Genomic DNA, 15,102 nt, shown 5'->3' with positions numbered 1-15,102 from the left:
AATTAACATACATTCCTTTAAGAAGGAGATGAGGAGGAATTTCTTCAGTCAGAGGATGGTGAATCTGTGGAATTCTTTGCCACAGAAGGCTGTGGAGGCCAAGTCAAATGATATTTTTAAGGCAAAGATAGATAGATTCTTGATCAATACGGGTGTCTGGGGTCATGGGGAGAATGCAGGAGAATGGAGTTTGGAGGGAGGATTAGCCATGATTGAATGGCTGATGGGCCGAATAGCCTAATTCTGTTCTATCACATGACCTTATGACTCCACTCTGAATTATCGAACTTCTGCCTCCTATATACTGCAGTTGTAAAGAACCTCAAAATTTCTTTAATGTTATTACTACCTTCATTTTTGGCCTTGTACCATTTCCCCTTTGCCATTCAACCACTGGCAGCACGGTAGCACAGCGGTAGAGTTGCTGCCTTACAGAGCTTGCAGCGCCAGAGACATGGATTCGATCCCAACTACAGGTCAGATTCAGATTCAGATTCAGATTCAGATTCAATTTTAATTGTCATTGTCAGTGTACAGTACAGAGACAACGAAATGCATTTAGCATCTCCCTGGAAGAGCGACATAGCAAATGATTTAAATAAATAATAATAAGTGATAATAAGTGTCCGGGGGGGGGGGGGGTGATTGGCAGTCACCGAGGTACGTTGTTGAGTAGAGTGACAGCCGCCGGGAAGAAGCTGTTCCTGGACCTGCTGGTTCGGCAACGGAGAGACCTGTAGCGCCTCCCGGATGGTAGGAGGGTAAACAGTCCATGGTTGGGGTGAGAGCAGTCCTTGGCGATGCTGAGCGCCCTCCGCAGATAACGCTTGCTTTGGACAGACTCAATGGAGGGGAGCGAGGAACCGGTGATGCGTTGGGCAATTTTCACCACCCTCTGCAATGCCTTCCGGTCGGAGACAGAGCAGTTGCCATACCATACTGTGATGCAGTTGGTAAGGATGCTCTCGATGGTGCAGCGGTAGAAGTTCACCAGGATCTGAGGAGACAGATGGACCTTCTTCAGTCTCCTCAGGAAGAAGAGACGCTGGTGAGCCTTCTTGATCAGAGTTGAGGTATTGTGGGTCCAAGAGAGGTCATCGGAGATGTTGACTCCCAGGAACCTGAAGCTAGAAACACGTTCCACCTCCGTCCCGTTAATGTGGATGGGGGTGTGCGTGCCGCCCCTGGACTTCCTGAAGTCTACAATGAGCTCCTTGGTCTTCTTGGAGTTAAGGGCCAGGTTGTTGTCAGCGCACCATGCTGCTAAGTGCTGGACCTCCTCCCTGTAGGCCGACTCATCGTTGTTGCTGATGAGGCCAATCACCGTTGTATCATCTGCATACTTGATGATGGTGTTAGTACCATGTACAGGTGTGCAGTCATAGGTGAAGAGGGAGTAGAGGAGGGGGCTCAGCACACAGCCCTGTGGAACGCCGGTGTTCAGGGTGAGGGTTGAAGAGGTGTGCTTGTCTAACCTAACAGACTGGGGTCTGTTGGTTAGAAAGTCCAGTATCCAGTTGCAGAGGGAGGGGTCGATGCCCAGGTTACCGAGTTTGGTGATCAGTTTTGATGGTATAATGGTGTTGAATGCTGAGCTGTAATCGATGAACAGCATTCTTACGTAAGTGTCTCTGTTGTCGAGGTGGGAGAGGGCGGAGTGAAGTGCCGTTGAGATGGCATCCTCCGTACTCCTGTTCTTGCGGTAGGCAAACTGATAGGGATCCAGTGTGGGGGGTAGGCAGCTTTTGAGGTGTGCCAGGACCAGCCTCTCGAAGCACTTGGTGATGATGGGGGTAAGTGCAACTGGGCGGAAGTCGTTGAGGCTTGCCGCAGTGGAGTGTTTTGGCACTGGCACGATGGAGGTGGATTTAAGGCACGTGGGGACAACTGCTTGGGCAAGTGACAGGTTGAAGATGTCAGTCCAGACGTCTGTCAGCTGCGCAGCACAGGCCCTGAGCACGCGCCCGGGGATGCCGTCAGGGCCAGCAGCTTTACGTGCATTAGTCCTACTCAGTGCCACGAATACGTCGTAGGGGGTGAGTGTGAGGGGTTGGTGATCGGCAGGTAGCACAGCCTTGATGGCTGTCTCTAGATTGTCCCTGTCGACATAGTTGCGAGATACAGGTGCTGGCTATACGGAGTTTTACGTTCTCCCCGTGGCCGCGTGGGTTTTTTCCAAGATCTTCGGTATCACCCACACTCCAAAGATGTATAGGTTTTTAGGTTAATTGGCTTGGTATAAGTGTAAATTGTCCCTGGTGTGTGTAAGCTTGTGTTAATGTGCAGGGATCGCTGGTCGGTGCAGACTCGGTGGGCCGAAGGGCCTGTTTCCGCGCTGTATCTCGAAACTAAACAAAAACTAAACACTCTTGCCTTCCATTATTCTACAGAACTTCCCCTTTGGTGTCTCCTTCTGTTCTCCTTTCTCTAAATATTTTTTTTATTTCTAACTTTGCGCAGTTCTGGAAAGTTTAGTCTTGTTCCTCTCTTGCCTGACCTGCTTAGTATTTTGGGCATTTTCAGATTTATTTTTACCTTATCCCCATTCTCCCTATCCTCTTCAATGTTTTTGATATTAGGGACAACACTCAAAATTCACCCATTTCCAATGTGTATGTCAGCAACTATGTCTTTTTGACCTCCATATTTAACAAGGCAACAGTAGGAGCGAAATGACAGTGTGGCCAGGGTGGTGTGGGATAGAAACGGCTGGAAATCAAATTAGGTAAGGACCAGAAAGTTTGATTTGAATCAAAATGGATGAATTCAATGCTGTAAATGTTCAGTAAAGAAAATACCTCATCAGTCATCATTTGATGTCAATTAAATTGCTATATTTTAATCTCTGCATTTAGGCATAATATATTACCAGTACTGTATTATACTGTAAAGTATCAACTATATTGATACTATATCCTTCTTCAGTACAAGCCTGAATGAAGTGGATGTGGTGAGGATGTTTCCACTAGTGGGAGAGTCTAGGACCAGAGGGCACAGCCTCAGAATTATAGGACATACCTTTAGAAAGGAGATAAGGAGGGATTTCTTTAGCCAGAGTGTAGTGAATCTGTGGAATTCTTTCCCACAGATGGCTATGGGGGCCAATTCATTGGGTATTTTCTAAGCGCTGATTGGCATGTATTTGATTAGTAAGAGTGTCAAAGGATATGGGGAGGAAACAGGAAACGGGTTGAAAGATGGATCAGCCATGATTGAATGGCGCAGTAGACTCGATGGGCTGAATGGCCTAATGCTGCTCTTATGACTTATGAACCCATGTGTATTAAATCCAAAGCTAAAACTTGGGTAGTACAAAATCTGATATATTATCAAATACAAAGTTTAATTACAAAACTTAAGTTGGCTTATTTTTATACACAATGTTGCACTTTAAAACGTGTGAATGGAATGGATCAGAGGATTTCCCATTTAGATCCTATCTTCAATCGACATCTAGACAGTCATAATTTTAGCAGGAGCCTTCAGAAAGATTTAAGAATAGCACAGGGAAGCTTAAGGAAACTGGAACCATTTGTTGTAAATATAAATGTGCACAGTAAGAACATTTTGTCATATCAAGTTCAGAAGTATGTCACTCTTTGGGTTTTGAGTTTCAATCTACTGAGAGAGTACACTTGGAGAAGACCGATAGTGGGATTCGTGGGTGGCGGTGGAGGCAGATATGAGAGTGGCATTTAAGAGGTTTGTGTGCAGCATTGTGGATGGGCACATGGATATCCAAGGAATGGAGGGATATGGATCATATGCAGGCTGATTAGTTTAACTTGGCATCATGTTCGGCATGGACATAGTGGACTGTATGGCCAGTTCCAGTGCTGTACCGTGCTCTGTCAACACGAGGAACTGCAGTTGCTGATTTACCAAAAAAAACACACATTTCTGGAGTAACTCAGTGGGTCAGGCATCCTCTGTGGAAGGAATGGATAAGTGATGTTTCATACTAGGATCCGTCTTCAGTCTGAAGAAGAGATCCGATTCGAAAGGTCACCTATACATGCTTTTCCTAGCACTGTGACATTCTGAGCATATGAATAGGAATTGCTATGAGGACATTGAGGAAAACACAAAGATTAAGGACAGGAATTCTGAGGAACCTACTGCCTCAATTTCCCCAGGATCACAAGGCCATTTAATACTGATGGCTTATTTTCCTTGCTATGCTTTTCCATTGCACACAACAATATATACTCTTCAAAAAAAGTACAGGAAAAATAATTACATAAGTCAGGACAGCAAAGATAGCGAGGAGGTGGTGAAGGTGAGGTAATTGATTGATTGAAATGTGCAGCATGGAAACAGGCCCTTCGGCCCAACAATTTCACACCACCATCGATCAAACCTTCACACTTTCTCATCCACTCCTGACACAATAGGGGCAATTTACAGAGACCACTTAGCCTACGAACGCACATGTCTTTGAGATTTGGGAGGAAACTAGACCACCTGGTGAAAACCCCACGTGGACACAGGGAGATCGTACAAACTTCACACGGATTGCACCTGGTCAGGAGTGAACCTTGGTCTCTGACGCTGTGAGCTGCCAGCTCTATCAGCTGTAACACTGTGCTACCTCTGTGCCATTCTGTGCTGTGAAGGCTAGCACAGTGGTGAAGCCGGGAGAGCTGCTACCTCACAGCACCAGAAACCCGGGTTCGATCCTGACCTCGGGGGCTGTCTGTTATGGAGTTTGCATGCTCTTCCTGAGACATGGTTTTCTTCTGGGTGCTCCGGTTTCCTCCCACATCTCAAACACGTACAGGTTTGAAGGTTAATTAGGCTCTGTAGATTGCCCCTAGTGTTTTGGAAATGGATGCGAAAGTGGGATAACATAGAACTAGTGTGAATGGGTGACTGATGGTTGGCGTGGACTCGGTGGGCCAAAGGGCCTTTTTTCATGTTGTATCATTCAATCAATCAATCAATTGCTTCTAAGTTTGCTTATTGTCATTTGTGACATTTCCCCTTCATCTCTCAGCCACTATCACCTTTGGCCAGTAATCAATACATTTTCAAGGTGCTAATTGTACCAATTGCCAAAGCAACCAGGGCCTTCAAACTTTATTAATTAACTCACACACATTACTGTGTGTTGCAACTGCTGCCGATTTTCAGCATTACTATTTCCTTCTCGTGTGTCAACATGCCTTCCCTTTTTTGGTTCTGTCCCTCCCACCAGAGGCATGTGCAAATAGCAGGCAAGAGCTTGATCCACTCCAATAATCACCTGAGAAAAATGAGGATATGTGTGTGCATGCATTTATCTTCAACTTCACATTCAGCATATGCATGTCATTGTCAAAGAGTCGGAGAGCAAGGGAACAGGCCTTTCGGCCCCACACGTCCATGCCGACCAAGATGCCACAAGTCACAATTGCCTCCATTTGGCCTACATCCCTCTAAACCTTACCTATCCATATACCTGTCGAAATCGCATATCGCAAACCACACCAATTCGCATATAGAGCCAACAGGTCAGTAGAAGACACAGTCAACCTGGCCATTCATCACACTCTGCAACACCTGGAAACCGCCAACACTTACGCCCGCATCCTGTTCATGGACTTCAGTTCGGCATTCAACTCCATCAACCCGGTCAAACTCTTCCATAAATTAACGGACATGAACATTGACCCCTGCATCTATCATTGGATCTATAGCTTCCTTTGGAACAGACAACAGAGGGTGAAGATACATAACACCATATCTCACCCTCTGCACCTCAGTACAGGAGCCCCTCAGGGCTGCGTCTTGTCACCCTGGTTATTCTCACTACACAAATCAACTCGCATCCCAGTATAGTTCAGTTAAAATATATAAATACGCAGATGACACAACCATCATAGGTCTCATCTCTAACAACAACGAAACAGAATACCGCACTCAAACACACAAAGCAGTCACTTGGTGCACAGATAATAACCTCCTACTCAACACATCAAAAACACATGAACTTATCATTGATCTCAGACGTAAGGCACAACCCAAGACCCCCCTACTCATCTCAGGCGAACCCATATCCACCACTGACTCATTCAAATTTCTTGGCACTCACACAAGCAATAACCTCAAATGGAAAATCAATTCAGATCACATTTATAAAAAAGCCAACCAAAGACTTTTCTTTCTCCATCAGCTCAAGAAGTTCAGAGTGAGGAAACATCTCCTAATCCGATTTTACACAGCCATCATCCAAAGCATGCTCACTTCATCAATAACAGTTTGGTACAGCAGTTTAGACACTCACTCTCGTAATAAACTACAGCGCATTGTCAACAAAGCATCCAAAATCATCAGCACTCCCCTCCCATCAATAGAATCACTCAATCTCAAACGGTCCGTGTCAAGGGTGAAGAAAATAATTTCTGATCCCTCCCACCCAGCTCACCACATCTTCCACCTGCTGCCGTCAGGAAGGCGCTACAGCTCACTGCCCGCCAAAACATCATGATTTAAAAACAGTTTCTACCCACATGCAATTCGAACTCTGAACACTCTATGACAACATCACATAGCCACCTCGTGCATGTACTGTATACTGTATGTTGTTGTGTTTTATGTTATGTTTGACGGGAATCAGCCTATTGTATAACATCCTGTACTGAACATGAATTCCACCAGCTTGACTGTGCGGTCATTAAATAATCTGAATCTGAATGTCTTTTAAATGTTATAGTACCAGCATAACATACACATAGCATGCTGTGTGACTCTCCAAAACACAGATCATTTGAATTGCTCTGCACATCCCAAGCAAACCAATTTCCGTTTTCTTCTGCCAAGCTTCGTTACTTGCTATTATTTTTTTCACGTCCCATTTTTTGCAACTCTCAGATTTAATTAATGGTATTTTATTGTCATAATCGCTTTGCATTGTAAATAGTATAGGACCATCAACAATATTATAAAAAGTATTCACTTGAGCAACAACCAGCTCCATCTGAAATAGAATCCTAGTCTCCCTCCATTCATGTTTTCCCAGCCTTAATATTATTTTTCTGGTAAAAATGTGTGTAACATGTTTCTGAGAGTTTCTGGTTTTATGGATCGGGAATTTCAGATGAAGCAGCAATGGAACTCCACAATTATCATTATATGGGATGGTTTACAGGCCTTTGTCTTCAAATGGCATTATTATTTTTTGATTTGTCCCATTATAATGAAAGTCAAGGATAACAATTATGGCTCTAATTTTTCTATTTGCTTCTACTAACCACATGTAAATTGCTGCTTATGAGATAACATCTTTGGTGGTTTCCACAATCAAGTCAGCTGTTTCGGCTTTTATATCATATTTATGTTTATACAGCACGGAAACAGGCCCTTTGGCCCACATTATCAATGCCAACCATTTTGGTGCTCTGGGCTTGTCCCATTTGCCTGCATTTGACCCATAGCTCTCTGAACCCTTATCTGTATACCTGTCCAGATGTCTTTTAAACATCATAATTATATCCACTTCCATTGGTCCATCTTGCAGCTCGTTCCAGATATGGACTACCATCTGAAAATAAAGCTGCTCATGCGGTCCCTCTTAAATCTCTCCCCTCTCACCTCAAGTCTATGCTTCTAGTTTTAGAATTCTCTAACCTGGGAAAAGGCGTGATCCATGCCCCTCACGAATGTATGCACCTCAGTAAGGTTACCACTCTGCCTCCTACACGACAAAGAAAGAAATCCCAGCCTATCCAACCCCTCTTCATGAAACTCAAGCCCTGGTGAATCCCCTTTGCACATTTTTCCAACGTAAGGACTTCCTTCCTCCAGCATTGGACAACCAGAAATGCACAGTATTTCAAGTGCGGTTTCACCAAGGAATTGTATACCTGTGTTCAAAAGGGAACTGCAGATGCTGGAATATCTGTATACCTGTGTAATGTTATGCCAACCTATCAACTCAATACCTTTCCCAATGAAGGCAAGCTTGCCAAATAAAATGCTTTCTTCACCACACTGATTCACCACCTTTGAGGATCCATGCACCATATTCATGCATTATGAACATACAGCATGGCGCCATGCAATGCGTAAATTTATTTTTTTATCATATCTCAACATTTAAATCTGAATTGATAATAACATACAACAAATTCAAATGCTGGGTCCTTTCTGGTCACGTGCTCCTGGTCGGAGCCGCCCCTCCCTGGTCACGTGCTCCTTGTCCGCACCGCCCATCCTTGGTCACGTGCTCCTGGTCGGAGCCGCCCCTCCCTGGTCACGTGCTCCTTGTCCGCACCGTCCCTCCTTGGTCACGTGCTCCTTGTCCGCACCGCCCATCCTTGGTCACGTGCTCCGGGTTGGAGCCGCCCCTCTCTGGTCACGTGCTCCTTGTCAGCACCGCCCCTCCCTTGGTCACGTGGTCCCACTCTCCCCCCCCCCCCCCTTTCTCTCCATTGCCTCCTCTCGCGAGACTGTGTGGAAGGCTGATCCAAGATGGCGGAGGCCGAGGTCAGCCGGAAGATGGAACGGTGCGCGGCCGACACGGTGGTGAAGTTAGGTAAAGTCTAACCGAGTGCAGGCGATCTCACGGGACATACGTTTTGCATTGCGAGCTGGTTCGGTGGAGCGGCGTGTCATTCCAGTGTTCAGCCATCGAGGCGTGTGCCTGACCTGTAGGCCTTGCTCAAGGTGCCCTCTCATTGATTCGGTTTACAGACTCTAGCGATCCGAAACATCATCTATTCTCTTTCTCCAGAGATGCTGAGTTACTCCAGCATTCTCTTATCTATCTTCGGTATAAACCAGCATCTGCAGTTCCTTCCTACACATAGAGAGTATGTGTGTTTAGTTGTCATATGTACTGAACGGAACAATTATATGCCTATTTATGGCAGCTTGACAGACCTGCCAACACAATACATGTATATAATAAACAGTAAACAGATTCAATGAATTACAAACCCCAATACTAGTTTTTTTTTTAAATCACAACGTGCTTAGTGCATCCTAAGATAGTTCATTAATCATAGCTGGGCAGAGTATTATCCTAGAGTCACAGTGGGGGAACAGGCCCTTTTACCCAACTTGCCCACACCGACCAACATGTGCTATCTACACTACTCTCATCTGCCTGCATTTGGCCTACATCCATCTAAACCTATCCTATCCATGTACCTGTCTAAATGTTTCTTAAATGTTGCATCAACTACCCCCTCCAGCACCGTTCCATGCACCCTCCACCCTTTGTGTGAACAAGTTACCTGTCAGATTCTTATCAAACCTTCTCTCCCCGCCCCCCCCCATACCTTTAATTCATTTGTTCTTTGTATCTCTTTGTATTTCTAATTTCCCTCTCCCCGACTCTCAGTCTGAAGAAGAGTCTTGACCTGAAACATCACCTGTTCTTTTTGTCCAGAGATGATGCCAGATGCACTGAGTTACTCCAGCATTTTGTGTCTATCTTTGGTGTAAACCAGCATCTGCTGTTCCTTCCAAGACATCCAATGCATGATGCTTTACATGTATTTTTATTCCCATATTTCCGCTGTCCTACTTGTGCTGAGATGTTCTTCACTGAATGCCTGCACTCCTCTGGTTCATCCTCCGGTATATCAGGTAGTCCAAAGACCTGTGCGCCCAGCAGGTTTTGGAGATGATGATATGATTGATGTCTGCAACAATTGAATGTTTAAGAGTTGAATTGAATGCTCAATTGGAAGCAAGAGTTCTTGAGTATTATTTTAATCTTGAATTTAAGTACAGATGCCTCTGATTCATTTTCCCCCTGGATCTTGATGTACAGATTGGTAATAATGCTTGGCATCCTTGTGCGGCTGAACATGATGACTCACTTGTCACAAGCCTTACTTAATGTATCACGGATTTTATGATTTAGAATGAAAAATAATGGTTCCTCGTTGCGCTTGATAACATATCAACTTGAATTAGTCACATGTACTTTGTCCTAACTTTCTAAAACTATCTACACACACACACACACACACACACACACACACACAGCCAATTATATATAAATAGTCATCACTTTTTTAAAGTGTTAATTCCATTTCCCACGCTTTCGTTTAACCTATCCATAGCAAGGACAATCCCACTACAAACCCACTGACTCCCATGGCTATCTGGACTACACTTCTTCCCACCCAGCTTCCTGTAAGGACTCTTATCCCCTACTCCCAATTCCTCCATCTACACCGCAACTGAATCCAGGATGAGGTGTTCCAAACCAGGGATTCGGAGATGTCCTCATTCTTTAGGGAACGGGGGTTCCCCTCTTTGACTATAGATGAAGCTCTCACCAGGGTCTCCTCTATATCCTGTAGCTCCGCTCTCACTCCACATCCCCCCACTCGTAACAAGGCCAGAGTCCCCCTCGTCCTCACCTTCCACCCAACTCCTCTGTCATTTCGCCACCTCCAACGAGATCCCACCAATGGCCACATCTTACCATTTTCTCCCCTTTCGGCTTTCCGCAGAGACCGTTCCCTCCGTAACTCCCTGGTCAATTTGTCCCTTCCCACCCAAACCACCCCCTCTCCTGGTACTTTCCCTTGCAACTGCAGGAAATGCTACACTTGTCACTTTGCCTCCCCCCTCGACTCCATCCAAGGACCCAAGCAGTCTTTCCAGGTGCGGCAGAGGTTCACCTGCAACTCCTCCAACCTCATCTATTGCATCCGCAGTTCCAGGAGTCAACTGCTCTACATCGGTGAGACCAAGCGTAGGCTTGGCGATCGCTTCGCACAACACTTCCGCTCAGTTAATAACCAACCTGATCCCCCGGTGGCTCAGCACTTCAACTCCCCCTCCCATTCCGAATCCAACCTTTCTGTCCTGGGTCTCCTCCATGGCCAGAGTGAGTCCCACTGCAAATTGGAGGAGCAGCACCTCATATTTTGCTTGGGTAGTTTACACCCCAGCGGTATGAACATTGACTTCTCCAATTTCAGGTAGTCCTTGCTTTCTCCCTCCTTCCCCTCCCATTTCCAGCTCTCCCACAACCTACTGTCTCCGCCTCTTCCTTTCTTTCCCCCCCCCCTCCCCCACATCAGTCTGAAGAAGGGTCTCGACCCGGAATGTTGCCTATTCCTTCACTCCATAGATGCTGCCTCACCCGGTGAGTTTCTCCAGCATTTTTGTCTACCATAGCAAGGACAAAGTTCCTTTTATCTTTTATCTTCCTTCCCACTGTCCTCCACATACATCCTCTGGTTTCCATCACATTGAATTAAATCCTCGCTCCTTTCAGCATTCCAAAGGGATTGTTTCAGACTTCCATTTCCACCAATACCCATTCCTCTTCTCACGCAACTGGAGGAGGTGCAACAACTGTACCTTCATCACTTCCCTTCGTATCATTCTTGGAACCCAAATGCTCCATCCAGATGAAGCTGCACCAGCTTGTACCATTTCCATTCTAGTGTACCACTAATGCTCATGAGATGATTTCCCCTCAAGTGCAGATGAGGTGACTGCCTCGCAGAGCCCTTCAATTTAACATACAAGTATGATACTGCTCTTCCACTGCCTGCCACTTTAATTCTCAAGATAGACATAGAGGGCTGAAGTAATTCAGCAGGTCCAGCAGCATCACTGGAGAAAAAAGCTGGGTGATGTTTCGAGTTGGAACCCTTTTTCAGACTGAAAGTGTTACAGACTACTAGTCTTCGCCATATATGCTGCCTGACGAACTGAGTTACTCCAGCCCTTTGTGTCTACTGTATAACCAGCATCTGCAGTTCCTTCCAACACACTTTAATTCTTAAACCCACTCTGTCTTTGGCCTTGTAGACTGTACTCACGAAGTCCAAAGTAAGCTTGAGAAACTATATCTCATCTTCCAATTTGGGAAAGCTACAACCACAATGATTCAATGTTGAAATTGGCAATTTCAAATAACTGGCCTTTCCAATTTATATCAAAATTCTCCAGTTCTGGTCAATGTAAGAAACACTGGGGGAAGCATCTATGGAGAAGGTGGCACGGGTGGCATTTTAAATTGATTAATATATATATTTAAATATTTCAAGTCACTTACTCCTTCGTAGCTCGACATCAATCTGTACAATTCTGGCCATTTGCATGCAGAGCTTTGTACTTGCGGAACAAAGTGTGGAAAATTCCTTTGCTTGAAATCGGATTAATTTTGGAGATTTTAAAGTTCAGCTTCAAAGGAAAATTCTCTTTGGCACTCAGGCCCAAAGATCTTATACTCAGGCCTCTCAAACATCCTTTGTGATGCTTTCCTGTGATCTGAAGATGGATAAGCCAGGTTGCTTCTCTTGGAGTGAGGTTATTACTTTTAATTAAAGATTTGCTTGGGCTTAATTATAACACAAAGCCACAAATATGAACAATAATTTTTTTTCATTCGATCATGGTAAGGCTATTTAGAGTGGAACCATCCCTATAATTCGACAATAATTATTATCCCTTCTGAAGTTTGGGTATTTTGTGGGTTCACGCGATGTAATTATATTTTGCAATTATTTTTCACATTTGATATTTTTTGGCTTATTTTTCTTGGAAAAACTGCTCTGCATGTATACTTGCTCGCTGATAATGATGAGAACACGGTAGGATGGCTGGAATTTTTTGCTGAGTCTGCATGGCTCTAAATAAATAATTGGTTGCACGCTTGCCTCTGAGTCAAAAGATCAAGGATTTAAGCAGATTGGCGGACTTCAGTTTGCAATTGAAATTAGCAACTTGATGTTATGTTAAAATTATTCTCTAGATAGTAAAATGAAGACCCTACTTGTCCCTTTCTGTTAATTCTCTTGCTCTTTCCAGGGGCAACACCGTCAAACCAGACATTCAATCACATTGTTCTTTGTGGACCTTACTAGCTCAGAGTAGTTTGTTTTCTTTTCCAGTTTTTTCCAGGTAATTATGTGAAGTGCAACTTGGTGTTAGTTAATGTAACCTTTTCGATATTCAATGTATATTCCGGATAAACACAGTGGTAATTTCTACATGGTGAAACCAAAATGTATAAAAATGCCCTTTAATAAAATCTGACAATGTGCACTTTAACCACATGTGATTTTTTCTTTTTTAATTACAAATCTCAAATTGTGGAATACGGAGGCAAATAATTACATTATGGGTCTTTGTCCCAAACATTATGGAGGGCACTGTATGTTGCTTCTCATGTTTTTTAATTTTAGTAATTGTTATGTCATTCTCTGTGACACTGTTCCTTCCAGTTGTTCTGCACTCCACTCGTGGCCAGCCTTTCCTGATTTACTCAAAGTTGTTGCTTTCTGCCCAACCCTGGCTGGATTTTTCTTCTACATCTCAACATTCATGATTGATTCTTATTAAGCATTGTTGAACTTTTTTGTTTCTCGTGTTATCAGTGAGTACTATGTTTGCAGGTCTATTATGCTGCTGCATATGACTATTAAACATTCTTGACTTGATATTTGCCACGCCCTCCACCTCCATGCCACCCCTTTCCATTTTCCTCTTCTGCCCAGCCCCCCCCCCCCCCCCCCCCGAGCCCTCTGTCACTTAGTTACTTCCTGTTTCTATCTTTTTGTTTTACTGTATTTGTTAATTCGCACCCCATCTTGCCTTCCCTTGCCATGTAAAACTGCTGTCTCACACTGCCATATCTCTTTCCCTCCTCTCACCAACCTGTGGCTTCGTACCTCTTTCTGCCATCCGTTCTCTCACTTACTCCATCAGTTCAGCTTTGTTTTCCCCAATTCCTTAATGCTTTCTGTCTGACACTGACCCTGCATCTGTCTTACATTAACTTTTTTTTATCTCTGTCTGTCCTGAGCTATCAAATATTGTTTGAGAACACACTTTCCATTTGTACTGCAAATGTTTGCATGCTCAATGTTTATAGTTATAAATTTCTAGAGAAATGCAACATAACAAGGCCTAAGAAATGAACATAGGCATCTATGCAATTATTTTGTTGATTCAATCGAGACGTTTTTATTTAAATGCAGAACGTGCAGAACGTGCAGTTAGTTAATTTTTGTAGAAAGCCTTTTTCTGTATCCCATTTGTTTTATTTTAAATAGTCATAACGTCTCCTTATTTTTTATATGAAGTTGGTTTAATTCAATTTTACTTAACCTTCCTTTGCTTTGGATTTTCAATGGGACAGTGATAAGTTGTCATAATTTATTTAAACTATTAGCAGTCAAAGTCTGAATCCATTTTCATTCATCATTTGTTTCTCAATCAAACTGCCTTCTTCGCCCAGGATTAATAGACCGATCTTTGTTTTGCAAGATACAAGGTCATACAAATATGATCAAAGTCTCTCCCACACGCTTCAAGAGTTCACTCTTCAATAAACTTCAAGTTTAATTCCATTCATGTTTTTGGATATTCTCGAGTTTGTTCAAAGCCTTCCACTTCTCTGTGCTCCACAGAAAAGCAATGACTTGGCACCTTTGAACATTTAAGTCCTATTTTGAAAGGACATACCATTCTAAATTCATGGGAAATTGGTCAAGAGCTCAACCCTGTGGATTTTTTATGCAAATATTCCCATTTGGGAGACATCAAACGTAATGTTGTCAGTATGCTAAAGAGAACCAAAATCCAGTCATTTGTATTTTATTGCCAATTTAACCTTTATTGAGAAGCTGCCACAGTTAAATCTCAATTTTTGAGCAAGAACACAATAAATCCTTTTTGTAGGGCTGTGGTGTAATTAATTGTCTTGGTCCTGTGGACAGTATTTTAGGCAATGTGTTGGTCCATGATGGAAATTGAGTATGTTAAAGCCGGAACTTAAGGGACCTATAATTATACAGCTATTATTGAGAACACTCCCTGTGTGTTCTTTCTTGTGTACTAGATTTTTAATAGTGAGGCAAACTTTGAAACTGAAATTTAGTGCTTCCCTGAGATAATTGTGCGTTCAGCTCAAGTCATTGATTTCACCATTGATAATGATTCAGTTGTCATATATACCCAAGGACAGTGACATTCCTTTTTCATACAGTTCAGTGACAATCCTGCTACACATTGGGCACATTCATACCAAGTATAAGAGTGCGATAATGTGACTGAAAAGGAAATCGGGATGCATATACGATCAGATATATTTTGGGTAAATTATACCAATGTACCATAATATTTGCTGTCAAAAGTGTT

The sequence above is a fragment of the Amblyraja radiata genome, chromosome 31, assembly GCF_010909765.2.
Source record: "Amblyraja radiata isolate CabotCenter1 chromosome 31, sAmbRad1.1.pri, whole genome shotgun sequence".
Lineage (NCBI taxonomy): Eukaryota > Metazoa > Chordata > Chondrichthyes > Rajiformes > Rajidae > Amblyraja > Amblyraja radiata.
This window is presented reverse-complemented; position numbering follows the sequence as displayed.